Source organism: Lathamus discolor, chromosome Z (assembly GCF_037157495.1).
Source record: "Lathamus discolor isolate bLatDis1 chromosome Z, bLatDis1.hap1, whole genome shotgun sequence".
NCBI classification, from domain to species: domain Eukaryota; kingdom Metazoa; phylum Chordata; class Aves; order Psittaciformes; family Psittacidae; genus Lathamus; species Lathamus discolor.
The window spans coordinates 54,748,987-54,764,068 of record NC_088909.1 but is presented as its reverse complement, the minus strand read 5'-3'; positions in this window follow the sequence as shown (position 1 = coordinate 54,764,068).

The window sequence follows — 15,082 nt, the reverse complement described above, 5'->3', positions numbered from 1 at the left end:
AAAAGAATTTCTTCCTTATATTTAACCTGAACGTCCCTATTTAAATTTAAACCCACTGCACCTTGTCCTGTCACTACAGTCCCTGATGAAGAGTCTCTCTCTAGCATCCCTATAGGCCCTCCTCAGGAACTGGAAGGCTGCCACGAGGTCTCCACGCAGCCTTCTCTTCTCCAGGCTGAACAGACCCAATTTTCTCAGCCGGTCTTCATACAGGAGGTACCCCAGTCCCCTGATCATCATCGTGGCCCTCCTCTGGATGTGCTCCAACAGCTCCATATCCTTCTTATGCTGAGGACACCAGAACTTCACACAGTGCTCAAAGTGGGTTCTCACAAGAGCAGAGTAGAGGGGCAGGATCACCTCCTTTGACCTGCTGGTCAGGCTCCTTTTGATGCAGCCCAGGATACGGTTGGCTTTCTGGGCTGCGAGCACACACTGAAGCCGGCTCATGTTAAATTTCTCGTCAACCAACACCCCCAAGTCCTTCTCTGCAGGGCTGCTCTGAATCTCTTCTTTGCCCAGCCTGTAGCTGTGCCTGGGATTGCCCTGACCCGGGTGTAAGACCTTGCACTTGTCGTGGTTGAACTTCATGAGGTTGGCATTGGCCCAACTCTAAAGCATGTCAAGGTCCCTCTGGATGGCATCCCTTCCCTTCAGAGTGTTGACTGAACCACATACCTTAGTGTCATTGGCAAACTTGCTGAGGGTGCACTCAATCTCACTGCCTATGTTGCCCACAAAGATGTTGAACAGGATCAGTCCCAACAATGACCCCTGAGGGACACCAGTTGTTACTTGTCTTCAACTGGACATTGAGCCATTGACCACAACTCTTTGTGTGCGGCCATCCAGCCAGTTCTTTATCCACCGAGTGGTCCACTTATCAAATTGATGTCTCTCCAATTTAGAGACAAGGATGTTGTGTGGGACAGTGTCAAACGGTTTGCACAAGTCCAGGTAGATGACATCAATTGCTCTACCCCAGTCCACCAGTTCTGTAGCTCCATCATAGAAGGCCGCCAGATTGGTCAGGCAGGATTTCCTGTTGGTGAAGCCATACTGACTGTCACCAAGCACCTTGTTGTTTTTCATGTGCCTTAGCATGCCTTCCGGGAGAATCTGTTCCAAGATTTTGCCAGGCACAGAGGCGAGACTGACTGGTCTGTAGTTCCCTGGGTCTTCCATTATCCCCTTCTTGAAAATGGGGGTTATATTTCCCTTTTTCCAGTCGTCGGGAACTTCACCTGACTGCCATGGTTTTTCAAATATGAGGGACAGTGGCTTAGCAGCTTCATTTGCCAGCTCCTTCAGGACCCGCACATGGATTTTATCAGGTCCCATGGACTTGTGCACATTCAGCTTTTTAAGACAATCTCGAACCTGAGATTTTCTCTCCCACAGTGGGCTTAAGGTCTTCATTCTCACAGACCCTGCATCTGTTTTCCGAGACTCATGGCAGGAGGCTGGACTAGATGACCTTTAATGATTCCTTCAAACCCAAACTATTCTATGAATCTAGGATTTTGAACCCAGCATCTGCCTTCTTCATTATATTTAAATATGTTGCTGACATATCTGATACAGAATTAGGTGATGAAATGGTTATGATTGTGGTTGTGACATCCTGGTATTTGACAAGTGAAATAGTTTTCCTGCTATTTCATTTTTCCTGTTAAAATTTTACATTTTAAAAAATAGAATCAAGTAGGTTGGAAAAGGCTGTTAGGATCATTAAGTCCAACCGTTACCCCAGGACTGCGAAGACCACCACTAAACTATGTCACTAAGGGCCTTATCTACATGGTTTTTAACACTTCCAGGATGGTGATTCCAACACTTCCCTGATCACCTTTTTGGTGAGGAAATTTTTCCTTGTATCCAGTATAAACCTCCCTTGGTGAAGCTTGAGGCTGTTTTCACTTGTCCTATCACTTGTTACTTGGTAGAATTGACCAGCCACCTCATCTCTGCATTCTCCTTTCAAGTAGTTATAGAGAGCAATAAGTCCCGCCTGGGCCTTCACTTTTCCAGACTAAACAACCCCAGTGGCCTCAGGTGTCCCTCATCACACTTGTGCTCCAGACCCTTTGCCAGCTTTGTTGCCCTTCTCTGGACCTGCTCCAGCAATTCAGTGTCTCTCTTGTAGTGATGGGGCCAGAACTGAACACAGTACTCGAGGTACAGCCTCACCAGCTGTAGTACAGGGGGATGATCACTGCCCTGGCCCTGCTGGCCACGCTATTGCTGATACAGGCCAGGATGCTGTTGGCCTTCTTGGCTGCCTGGGCACAAGCTGGCTCATGTTCAGTGGCCGTCAGTCAGCACCTCCAGGTCCTTTTACATGAGCAGTTTTCCAGACACTCTTCCAAGCCACGGAGTTGTTGCGGAACAATTGCAGGACCCAGTACTTTGCATTATTAAACCTCATACCGTCGGCCACAGACCATCGCTCCGGCCTCTCCATATCTCTCTGCAGAGCCTTCCTATCGTCCCAGTGCAGCAGATCAACACTCACAGCCAACGTGGTGTTATCTGCTGATTTACTGAGTGTGCAGTCCATCTCCTCATCCAGATCATCAACAGAGATATCAAACATGACTATCCCCAAAACCAAGCCCTGGGGGACACCACAAGCGATCAGCCACTAACTAGATGTAACAGTGGCCCCTGGCTGTGGCCCCTGGTCTCCAGACTGAGTTTCCCTGGCAAAGATGGACCGCTGCAATGTCAGCAAGCTCACATCTCATGCTGCTTACCTTCAGGAGCCAGCACAGCCTGACCAACCTGGCTCGTGACCGGACTCATGCTTGCGAGTTTGGGAATGCTGAGCGAGCCTTTTCCCGGTGCTGGGTGGTGCTGTGCGAACTGCCATCGGCAGCTCTCAGAGCACATCCCAGAGCCATCAAGTGTCTCCCTGGCACTGACTGGTTCAAACAGCTGGGCACCATGTGCACACTTGCAGCAGCGGAGGTGTGCTGTGCTGGGGAACGTTCCCCTGTGGTGGCCGTGGGGCAGGCAATGGGGCTCATGGAGCGGGGAAGGTGTCCTTCTCCAGGGGCCTGGGCATTTCTTCCTCCCCTCCCTCGGACAGTGAGTGACTACGGTTCCTCCGTTTTGCAGCACCAGAGACGGGGAGAAGCCTGACACCCTCATCTCTCCCAGCTTGCTGTGGAGGAGAACAGGCCATGAAGACCCAGGGGACCTGCCCCATCTGCCTACAGGCAGAGGACGACATCATTTATTTGGTGCCGTGTCATCACCAGTTCTGCCCAGAATGCATCACACGCTGGACAGATGAGAGAGCACACTGTCCATCCTGCAGAACACCAATCGAGACTGTCAGGCTTTCTCTGTGCAGAGAAGACAACCATTTAGAGGCCATCGTGGCACCCTCCGAAGAGTTGCCAAGCGCCAGCAGCCAGGCTGGAAGAGCTCCCGGACGCCTGGTTGCAAACATTCCCCGCTGCCCTGTGGCATCCCCTCCATCTTCTCCACAGGAGGATGGAGCGCTACAAGCCGTGGCCAGCCTCCTGCCTTAAGAGTGGGCAGTACTTTTCCAAACGGAACGGCACCTCCGGTTATCCTGTGCTACCCTGGCTGCACCAGCACCTGGTGGCAACACACACGCACTGGTGGATGCAGGTAACAGGAGCCAAAGCCGCGATCCTGAATGTCCTGTTCTCCAGCCGACCCAATAGGGAGGCCGTGGTCCAGCTTCTGCAGCCTCTCTTTCAGGAACATACAGAACCGCTGGTCAGCGACATCAATTTAGACTCACTGAGGAGCGGTGCAGTGCGCCGGCCTGGAGGCTGCTGCAATCCGGCACTGACCTGGGGCAGGACGACAGGTCTGCGGCCAACTCCAGACTCGCCGCATTCTGGGCCTGGTTCAGCAGCTCCACCAGCTCCAGCCACACCACCTCCCCGGACTCCTCCAGCAGCTCCACCATCTCCAGCAGCGCCATCCCTGCAGCCTGGTCCAGCAGCTCCACCGGCTCCGGCAGCACCACCTCCGGGGCCCTCTCCAGCAGCCCCACAGACGACTTGGACGGCTGGGAGGAGACGAGCACGTCGGAGGCCGCCCTCCGCAGGGCTCCCAGCTGCATCCGGCAGGCGCCCATCCCTGCGGAGCAGGAGCAGCCCCCGGTCCCTCTGGCCAGGGCTGCAGCTGCTCCGCTCCCGGACAGAGCAGGAGCCGCTCGCCCCGCAGGCCCGGGCGCGCCCCAAAGAGGCTCACCGAGGGCTCTGCCCAGCCCTGCAAGGCGCCGCCCCGGCGGCAGCAGTAGCAGGGCTGTGGCAGCTCTTCACTGAAGGGAATAAACACCACTATCCCTTCGCACAGTCTATGCCTTTCCTTCACCCTCGCACCCCACTGTGGGCGGGTCCAGCCATGGCCCCTGGACCCCTGCGCCGTGCTGCGGCTCCTCCTCCTGCAGGAATCCCCGTTGCAGCCTCGCAGTGCAGCCGATGCCGAGTGGAGATGCGCAGGGGCAGCTGGTGCCCTCGCAGGTCCGATGCGCTCAGCCTGCCTCCAGCCCTTCTCTCTCCCCAGCCACAGACACTTCCGCTCTGCTCGGGTTTCTGTCTGCTTTCTGGCACAAGCCAGGGCAAGCTCCCGGCGGGGAGGGCTGGCAAGGGGGCATGAACAACGGGCAGCGGTGTGCAAGCCAGAGGCAAGCCTTGGGTAACAGCATTGGGCAGGTACAGAGTGAATTCTATAAGCCACAGGCTTTGCCAAGAGGAACAAATCCTTCAACTTTCGTCTCATGCAGGCTGGCATTTCACTTCTCCTTTGGCCAGCAGAGACATTTTGTGCAACATCTCTGCTCCAGGACAAACGTGGGGTGAGGGAAGAAGTGTAGAAATACTACCAGTGAAGGAGAGATAAGGAGAATGAGCTCGGAAGGTGCAGCTCTTAACAGGAGGCATGTGCTGAATTGTTCCTTCTTTGTGCTCATAGTCTGTGCACTCATATTCTCCTAAAATTCCACTGTTATGGTACCAGTCAGTGAGGTGTCATCTTCCAAGCTGAACCCTATCAGCATGAGCTCTGAGAGAGAACACAAGGACAGTTCAGCATTGTTGGTTTGGGTTTAGCTGGGGTTTTTTTTGACCCCAGAGCGCACAGCCGTAGAAACCACAATTCCATCAACCCAGCTGTTTTCTTGTGTTTCCAGGGCTCTTCCGTGCTCATTTGGGTGGTGGGAGGGTATTTTGGAGGAGCTCTGCTGGGGTTTTGTCTCTCTCATTTGCTTTTCCAGACCAATGCCTGCATCTGGAAAGTGCTTTCTGTGACCCCATAGAATTTGTTATCTTCCAAGGACTAGCACAACACAACCATTTTCAGTGTGGTTGCTTTCCCACTGGCCTTTCTGTGTTTATGCAGGAATCTGTATTGAGGGGTCTGCAGAGCAGGGAACAACTTCTGCGCTGCTCCCCACTCTCATCTAACAGGTCCATGTGTGTCCTCTGCTAAATACTCAAGATCTGGATGCAGTACTCCAGGTGGGGTCTCATGAGAGTAGACTAGAGGGGTAGAATCACCTCCTTTGACCTGCTGGCCACGCTCCTGGTGCAGACCAGAATACAGTTGGCTTCCTGGGCTGTGAGCACACACCGGTGGCTCACGTCCAGCTATTCATCCACCATTACCCCCAAGACCTGTTCCACAGGGCTTCACTCAATCCATTCAGCCTGTATTGAAACCAGGGGTATTGATACCGTGTTAACACGCACCCACTTCTCGATCCTGTCCAGATCTCTCTGTATGGCATCCCACCCCTCAGGGTATCAGCTTCACCTCTCAGCTTGGTGTTGTCTGCAAATGTGCTGAGGGTGTACTCAATTCCACTGTCTATGCCACTGATGAAGACACTAACCAGTACTGATCCCAGTATGGACCTCTGCGGGGCACCACTCATCACTGATCTCCATGCAGACATTGAACCATTGACCACTGCTTTCTGGATGTGACCATCAACCAGTTCCTCTTCCACAAAACAGTCCATTCATCATATCAATATGTCTCCAATTTAGAGAGAAGGATGTTGTGGGCTCCATGTCAAAGTCCTTGCAAAAGTCCAGATAGGTGACATTCACAGCTTTTCACTTGCCCACTAACGTATTCACTTCATCACAGAAAGCTGATAGGTTGGTCAGGCAAGATGCTGGTGAAGCCGTGGTGATTGTCTTAAATCACCTGCATGTCCTGCATGTGCCTTAGCGTATCTTCTAGGAGAATCTGCTCCATGGTCTTCCCAAGCACTGAGATGCTTCCCATTGTCCTCCATTCTACTCTTTGTGAAATGAGTGTAATATTTTCCTTTTTTTTCAGTCACCAAGGACTTCATCTGACTGCCATGACTTTTCAAATATCATGGAGAGTGGCTCAGCAATTACATCAGCCAATTCCCTCAAGACTCTGGGAAGCATCTCATCAGGTCCTACAGAGTGATGTAGGTTCAAGTCCCTCATGCTGTTATGAATCTTATCTGATCCCCTAATCCCTGCCTTGGGGCCCATCCACTTGAAAATTGTAGGGAGAGGGGCCAGTGAAGACTGAGGCAAAACAAAAAATGGCAAAAAAGCCATTGGGTACCTCAGTCTTCTCCACTCTGTTGCTACCAGTTTGCCAGTTGTGTTGATTGAAAAAGTACACTTTCTTTGACCTTCCTTTTCTGGCTGATATGTCTGTAGAAGCCCTTATTTTTCTTTGTGTCCCTTGCCAAGTTCAGCTCTAGCGGCATCTTGGTCTTCCTGACCCCATCCCTATAAAACTGGTCAAGGTCCCCATACTCTTCCTGGGATAAATGAAGTTAATTTGGCTGAAACTGTAATGGTTTGATGAGTCTCCTGTTTTTCCTTTTTATTATATGGGAGTGAATACCTAACTAACCATTTCTTTACGTTTTACTTTGTATACAATACAGGGATTCTTCCCAGGCAAAAGTCAATGTAATTTTCCATGGTGTAAACTCACTTTTTAAGTATTCAAATAGTTTCTATCACTCTGTTAGTTCTCAACTGTATAATATCAGTAACTACAGCTATCATTCTTTTACACCACTAAAACATCTGACAATTCCTGCCCCAAAACATTAACTTCTATATCAACCAGTCATGCATAAAGACAAGAAGATTAAATCCCAGAGGACCATTACATGGATTCTCTCCTACAATCACGGTTAACTTAACCTTCCAAATTCCACCTTAAGTTGGTATAAAATAGCCTTTTTCACCATATGGTGTCCAAAAGGCCTAGAAATTTCCTTTTAAGTTTCAATCTGCTGTCTTTAATCTTAACTTTTAATTTGGGGAAAAAACAGCTTTAGTGAAGTGTCTTTTTCAAAGCAGGTATTTGTATTCTTTTGCAACTCACATAAAGTGACAAAAAATGACCGAAAATGTGTTTGAGAAGTTTTATTAATTTCCTATTAAGGTGAAATTCTAAAGGCTTTTACTACCATTTATGCCTATGTCTTAAGAGCACTCGGTAGCAATAATGGTTAAGAGAAACCACGTGTAGTGTTCATCAGCAGCTTTTTATGACATAATTTGTGAAACACATTACTTAAAACACATGAAACAAACTGTGATACTGCACAATTTACTACACTTGCAGTCTTCCAGATGATCTATTTTGCTCCTTTTGCTGGAGAAGATGTTACAGACAGTAGGTGATGCACTGTTGGAAAGGATAAAACCAAAAGTTTTTTGACATCTGGTTTCATAATGAAAGATTCTGAGGAAATTGACATAACTGCCACCTAAGTAAGGTTTGTTACTTGTCCTCCATGGAAAGATGCAAAATGTCTACTAAAATTACAGTGGACCACTATTTTTGTCTTCAGAACTTAAAGCCAAAAAGAAGGGAATTTTAGAGACAATCAGTATTTTACTGTTTTAGAGAAATGATCAATAATATGAAAAATATTGTGATAGGATAACATACAAACCTTCATTTTAAAAAATGGATCCGGTATTATCTTTCCTCATGAAATTTCAGAGGTCTGAGAAAAATCTTGAGACTTTGTTTCAGGTGGCATCAGCTGGAAGAGTCTCCACTGACAAGCAGGAAAGAGAGGGGTTGGAATAGAGGAAGAAAATGAGCAGGGCTCAACCTGGCTTACTCAAGAGGCTAGCATGGGAAACCACTGAATAAAAGGTTTGATAAAAGATGCAAAGCACCTAAAAAGCCTCAGATGTAGGCAGTGCTAAAGTAATTTTTGTTGCTTAACTTCAAACATAGCTGGCCAAGACACACTTGCATCTGATGCTGGAATAAAGCTTTCTCACTGTCGGCATTTCCCTCTTTAATTTCACTTGTGCACAGTGGAGTGAGTTCGCCTCCAGTGTGTTTGCCCACTGTATGTGTCTGTTCTGCGTGAGTGGTTAAAGCTTGTGTTTGAAGGGAGCTGTGCAGTCCCACTTACAGAAATCTGCCTCCCAAACAGCAGTGCCGGAGCAGGGGAAGCTGGGCTGTGGAGCCTCACACCTTCATGCTCAGTATTTCATGCTTCGTCAAACGCATCCTACTCTACCAAAAAATACTTTACGCGGAACTAATTTTATTATAAGAAAAGCATTTCAGGGGCTGCTACCATACCTGTGATATTTGAAATATGAATTAAAAATTCACAGCTTATCAATAAAAACACATTGACTTTCACAGAGGTTGTCTGGCAAGTTTGAGTACATCAGTACAAACATTTACTTACATCATGTTCACAGCTGATAAACTGCAGTTGCTAAATTTGTTAATTAGATCTTGGTTAAGCTTTGCCCTCCTTGCTTTTTTGCAAACCTTTAATATTTGAGCATGCAATTTGCATGCATCAGTCAACACAAGCACTGAAGGAAGCGCTTGTTTAGGTAATAAGATAAGGAGGTACTCTCTTCACTTTTGGGTTTTAGCCGTCACAGAGGTACCAGTTCCCAGGATTCGTAGCTGCTGCTTAGTCAGGCAGCTCTGTGGTTTGTGCTGCATATTAATTCCTGTCCAACACGGGAATTCAGTTTGTACTGTACGTTTCATTTCTTCACAGATTTAGATTTATTTCGTGTTCTTTGCTTTTAATTAACTCTCTGGCACAGCTGCTGGACAGGATATAAAAACTCATTGCTCTCCCTGTGTTGCGAGTACACCAGCAATCATTTACCACTTAGATGGTGGTGCAGGAGCTATCAGTTTCCATGACAACCAGGGCCATGGTGATTGATTCCTTGCCAGTATGGCATCACCACAGGGAGCAAGGCTTGTGATTTTTGCATGCTTGCAACATCCATCTAATTAAAATGGGATTAAAGAATCATCCCTGTATATGTTCAACAACTGCACTGCAATCCATTTATGTAAATGTCAGCTCTATTCAACACAGTAGTTGGAGTGTTTATAAAGAAACAGTTACGTCGCTCCCAGTGTCTTGCTAGGGGAGGTGGGGGGACGACATAAAAAGAGAAAAATAGGTACAGCCTTATTTTGGCTATTAAAATAAAATTAAATATAAATCCTTTCACTAATGCTGAAGTACTATGCAAATTGTGTCCTGTTTCCAAATCTGAATCATGACTATAGGGAGCAAAGATGGCAGAGCTGCTACAGCTCTGCTGATGTGCTGATGGCTAACCCAGAAAAATGTACCAAGCCTGTCCTGGAAATTCATTAATTAATTTAGCGTGTATGAATTATTTATTTGTCAAAAGCCTTTAATTCATATGATTGATTTTAGTTCAGTGGCATCTCCTGAGAGCAAAGTAATCCTTGTGTTCTCATAATTTTTCTTTCATAGAGCATTCCTCAAGTCTTATAACGGTTACTTGGAAATTTGTGAAGCCTTTACAGATGAGGGAAGATGACAGATCAATAGTATGCAAGGAGACTCCAGATGAAATGAGAAACTTAGAGATTTTTTTGAGGGTTAAAAATTAAGCCAATTTTTTTGCAGCACTAGATATAAATGCAAAGAAAAAAAGAAAAAGGACAAAAGGTGACTGATCTGTTAGGAATTTTTCTTTATATATCACTATTTCTTCTGCATAACACTGACAAAGTAGTCTGTTAACATGAAAAACGACAGTTTGCAGTACCTAATGGTCTCATGTCTGTATGCATTTCATTTTGCAACCTTCTGTACTACAAAACTTAGAAGCATTGTATAAATTATGGATAAAATTAATAATCTGTGGGATTTTATCTAAAAGCCCATGGATGCTAGCCACAGGGCTATTTTTTTTTTTTTAAGCTATTTTGTCTCACAACAGCAGAAAATTGTATAACAGGCAACTTTATACAGATGGTAGAAATGCCATGTACCACACAGGAATGCTGTGTTTTATTATGCTTCCAGAATAAAATCCTCTCTCGTGAGCAAATCCAGTCCTGGTCTGTGAGGACAGAAGTCAGAGAACAGAAGTGAATAATTTTAGTACAGAGGAATCATTCTGGTGGGGCAGCTGTAAAAGTCCAGAGTGAGTGGTCAAAAGTACAGAAATGGAGACAACCAGGATGAGAACACAGTGAATGTTTCTGAATGAAATCTCACTGAAGCTTCTAACAAATCCACCCTGCCAAATTTCCTGAGCGGATGGGCATGACACAGCAATCCTAAGGTCTCCGTCCTGCCTTCCTTGTGGCTTTGGGTCACTCTGGAAGAAGACAGCTCCTCTGGTTGAATATCAGGGCTCCTACCAACAGCAGTAAAGAGTATTTGCCCTTCTTCAGTCTCAGAATTTATACAGGTTTCACACAGAACTCCTTTTAAGTCCATCTGTACCTGAACTTGAGGAATAACCCCTTAGCCCAACCCAAGCCTGCAGAAGGAAGCAGGGATCCATCCCTTCGTTTCACAAAATGTGGATCAGGCTCAGGATAAAAACTCAGCCAGATACAGGTTCTACATTGCTGTCTTTTTGATATCACTTTAACAAGTAAATCGCTGTCACCATAGCTATGAAACTATTGCAAGTCCTTCTACAGAAACTGTAAAGGGACTGAAGATTGGCTCACAGTGTGCAAGCTACAATAGTAAAGGCCACAGTCATTTTGGTTCTAAATTGCTTAATCCACCTTACAGTCCATCCCAGACCACTTGCAAAACAATGTACAACAAACAAAGAAACAAACCAAAACCAGAAAAAGGCAGAGCTAATAGCAATGAAAAATCTCTGGGCATATTAAAGTATTTAAGGATTTAAGTAAAGCTTTTGGCACTATCTCCCACAGTGCTCTCCTGGAGAAACTGGATGCTCATGGCATGGATAGGTGGATTCTTCACTGGCTTGGAATCTGTCTGAACAGCCAAGCCCAGAGAGTGGTGGTAAATGGTATCATATCTATCTGATGACCGGTCACTAGTGGTGTCCCTGAGGGCTCAGTGTTAGGGCCAGTGTTGTTTGATATCTACATTGATGATCTGGATGGGGGGATTGAGTGCACCCTCAGCAAATTTTTGGACACCAGGCTGGCTAGAAGTGTGATCTGCTGAAGGATAGGAAGACTCTGCAGAGGGATCTGGACAGGCTGGATTGATGGGCTGTGGCCAGTGGTAGGAAGTTCAACAAGGCAAACAACCAGGTCCTGCATTTGGGGCACAACAACTCCATGCAACGCTCCAGGCTTGGGGAAGAGTGGCTGGAAAACTGCTCATGTAAAAGGACCTGGAGGTGCTGACTGACGGCCACTGAACATGAGCCAGCTTGTGCCCAGGCAGCCAAGAAGGCCTGCAGCATCCTGGCCTGTACCAGCTATAGTGTGGCCAGCAGGGCCAGGGCAGTGATCATCCCCCTGTACTGGGCACTGGTGAGGCTGTACCTCGAGTACTGTGTTCAGTTCTGGCCCCGTCACTACAAGAGAGACACTGAATTGCTGGAGCAGGTCCAGAGAAGGGCAACAAAGCTGGCAAAGGGTCTGGAGCACAAGTGTGATGAGGGACACCTGAGGCCACTGGGGTTGTTTAATCTGGAAAAGTGAAGGCCCAGGCGGGACTTATTGCTCTCTATAACTACTTGAAAGGAGAATGCAGAGATGAGGTGGCTGGTCAATTCTACCAAGTAACAAGTGATAGGACAAGTGAAAACAGCCTCAAGCTTCACCAAGGGAGGTTTATACTGGATATAAGGAAAAATTTCCTCACAGAGAGGATGACCAGAGATTGGAACAGGCTGCCCAGGGCAGTGGTAGATTCGCTGTCCCTGGAAGTGTTAAAAAAGCTGTGTAGATAAGGCCCTCAGTGATAGGGTTTAGTGGTGGTCTTCGCAGTCCTGGGGTAATGGTTGGACTTGATGACCTTAAAGGTCTTTTCTAATCTAGTTGATTCTGTGATTCTGTGATCCTGTGATCTTCTTGCACAAGGCAAAAGCTCTGCCTTCCTCCCTAGAGGAAGCCCAAGAAGCATTAAATGATCTTGCCTTCTGATGCGTGTTACCTGATAGAGAACAATCCTTCATTCACCACTGAATTTCTGATTTCTGGTACTTGCACTTGTTGTTTGTTTTTTTTTTTCCAGAGAGCGTCTAGCAGTTCCCTCAGATCCTTAAAGACAGCACTCTCTGTACGTTAAAACTGCCCAATTACACCTGCCTGAACTTTCCTCTTCTTCGACATCTCATGAGTTGTTCCACTTGAACAGGAAAATGCTTTGGAACTTTGTTATCCACAAATTTATAGCAAGGAGCTGGAAAATCAGTCTCAAACTGAAGCATCTAAAATTACATAATTCTCTTAAGAATTACTACATTTCTCATTAAATAATGGCCTGTTACCTCCAAATCACAGAATAAAAATATTTTAAATCTACAGGTGGAGGATGAAGGACACTAAGGTGAAAATTTTAAAATATTTTATCTGCAAAACACAAGGAATATTTTCTTAAACAAATGCATAGAAAAGTCAAATACTAGCATGCTAAATTTGCATATTTGATTCTGATGTGCAAAAGCAGATACCTATGCCTGCCTCAAATACTTTTCACAATATAAACATCCTTATGGTTTCAGGACCATCGGCTCTAGAATATCCTAGAATTAGGCTGAGTTGACTGAAACAGTCAATGGCTGTTTCATCTATAATGCTTTGGCAGATAATGCATCTTTTCACCAAAGCAGGTAAGGTTCCATGAGTTTAACAGTATGTCATATGGTTTCCAGGTGGATAAGTAAAGTGTTAAAATTGGAAACGGAGATCTTTATGTATGATCTTAAAAATGCATAGAATTTTCTATTAACTCCATATTGACCCAACATATTAGGATTAGTTAGGTTGCTTCTTTCCCTTGGCTTGATATCAGGGGCACTCCAGGTACTATTTCTGCCATAACAGTTAAAACTGACGCTGAATCAGTCCTGTATTTGCAAATAGCATGCTCTTGCTGTTTCCTTCTGCAGAAATGAACTAAATCAAGGTGATAAAGTTAACTTGTCATAGCAGTATGTAAAAGATTGCTGTAAGGTTGAGTAAAAAAATGTTGCTGAAAAAAAAAGAATCTTGGGAAATAACTGCTCAGACTATTCACTGAAAATTTTTAAAGCCTTTAAAATAGCAAATGCAATAGAAGAAACAAGGTTCAGACTGTGAAAGAGCCATGTAAAATAATGACAATGAAGCTCAGTATTTTAAAGCAAAATATAGCAATGAAAATAAAATTGTATAGAGGAGACTTGATCTTCTTGTATATAGCCCAAATCCTTCGTATTCCAACAGACAAAATGATCTACTCCAGCCTTGTTCCCTGCTTCCTTTCCCAGCCAAGATGTCCTGCTGTCTTTCATCCTTTACAGTTAGCTGAATATGCTGACCAGGGAAAGGTGCCAATCAAACATCTGCATTCTCTGCCTGCAGAGCAGTCTGCAAGGACAACACACCAAAAAACTTCTTTACCTCCTTGCTACAGATAGGTGTGTTCTGGAGGAAACACTGCAAACAGTGTTTAGTGTTTGTCCTTAACCAGTCCTCAATGACCCCAATGAATTCAGAATATTCCTTATCGCCTACTAACGTCAAATACAATTGGCATTTTTATTTTTATTTTTGAGCATGGATAACTGCCTATTCTGAACACAGCTGAGACAATTCAACTCATTTCATTCAAGCCAGTGGAGAGCTCATAAATGCTCTATTTAAAGGCCTATTTTTATATGACGTATCCTGTATCCTGTGCTGGCAGCATCATGCTGTCTCTGCAGGCGGTCTTTTTAGTCTTTCACACAGGTAGAATGCAAACACTGTTTACTTTTTTATTTTTTGAACACACACTTACTATGCTGATGGAGGACCATTCGCAGTAGATCTTTTAGTACTCTATTGTATATCTCTATGAGTGGTCTGAATGTAGGCTGACTAACCATTATTGTTAATTAATAGCTGGAGAGTTATTGCTAGTGAAGTGAAACTGCTGATCTCAACTCATTTGCTGGTGTGGAAAATTATTGAAAGTGAGCTTTTTTTTCCAGAGGTTAGTTTTTGCAGTTTTGTGGCTGAAATATTAATGCAAACCCTAATGCTCACATTGCAGAATTTTGCAGTTAATAAAAAGGACCAGCCAGGGAAGCATCAGTAATAGGGTCTGAAATACGTGTTCGTACCTCAGGTATAGTTTTACATTTCTGTCTCTAGTGAGCACAAGTAACACTAGGTTGGAAGGGAATATAGGAAGCTGAGAAGAAAAATCAGTGACCATTATCTTACCACAGATCCTGCCTTGAAGAACTTCATGTTTATGTTCTCCATTTCTGATGTCTGATGAGGGGTAAAACATGATTTTAACACAAGTTGTGACATTAAAGCCCTTTGGCTCATTTGCAAAGCACAAGAAATTGTATGCTTTGCATTATTTTCTGCTACTAGATCCTGACAAATATCTTGGCAGAAGTACAGTTTCATCAGCTCTGCTACTTGTCCTGTTTGTGAAGGACTTTTGGTCACAGCCAATGCTTCAGACACTTTCAGGGCCACCTGGGAAAATGAACCCCTGGATTTCTGAGAAGAGAAGATAGAGCTACAAATGGAGCATCATGCACCACTGTGCACATTTCAGGTCTCTCAGGATAGCTGTTTCCAGTAAGCACAGGGGAAAGTCCTAGCCAGTAAT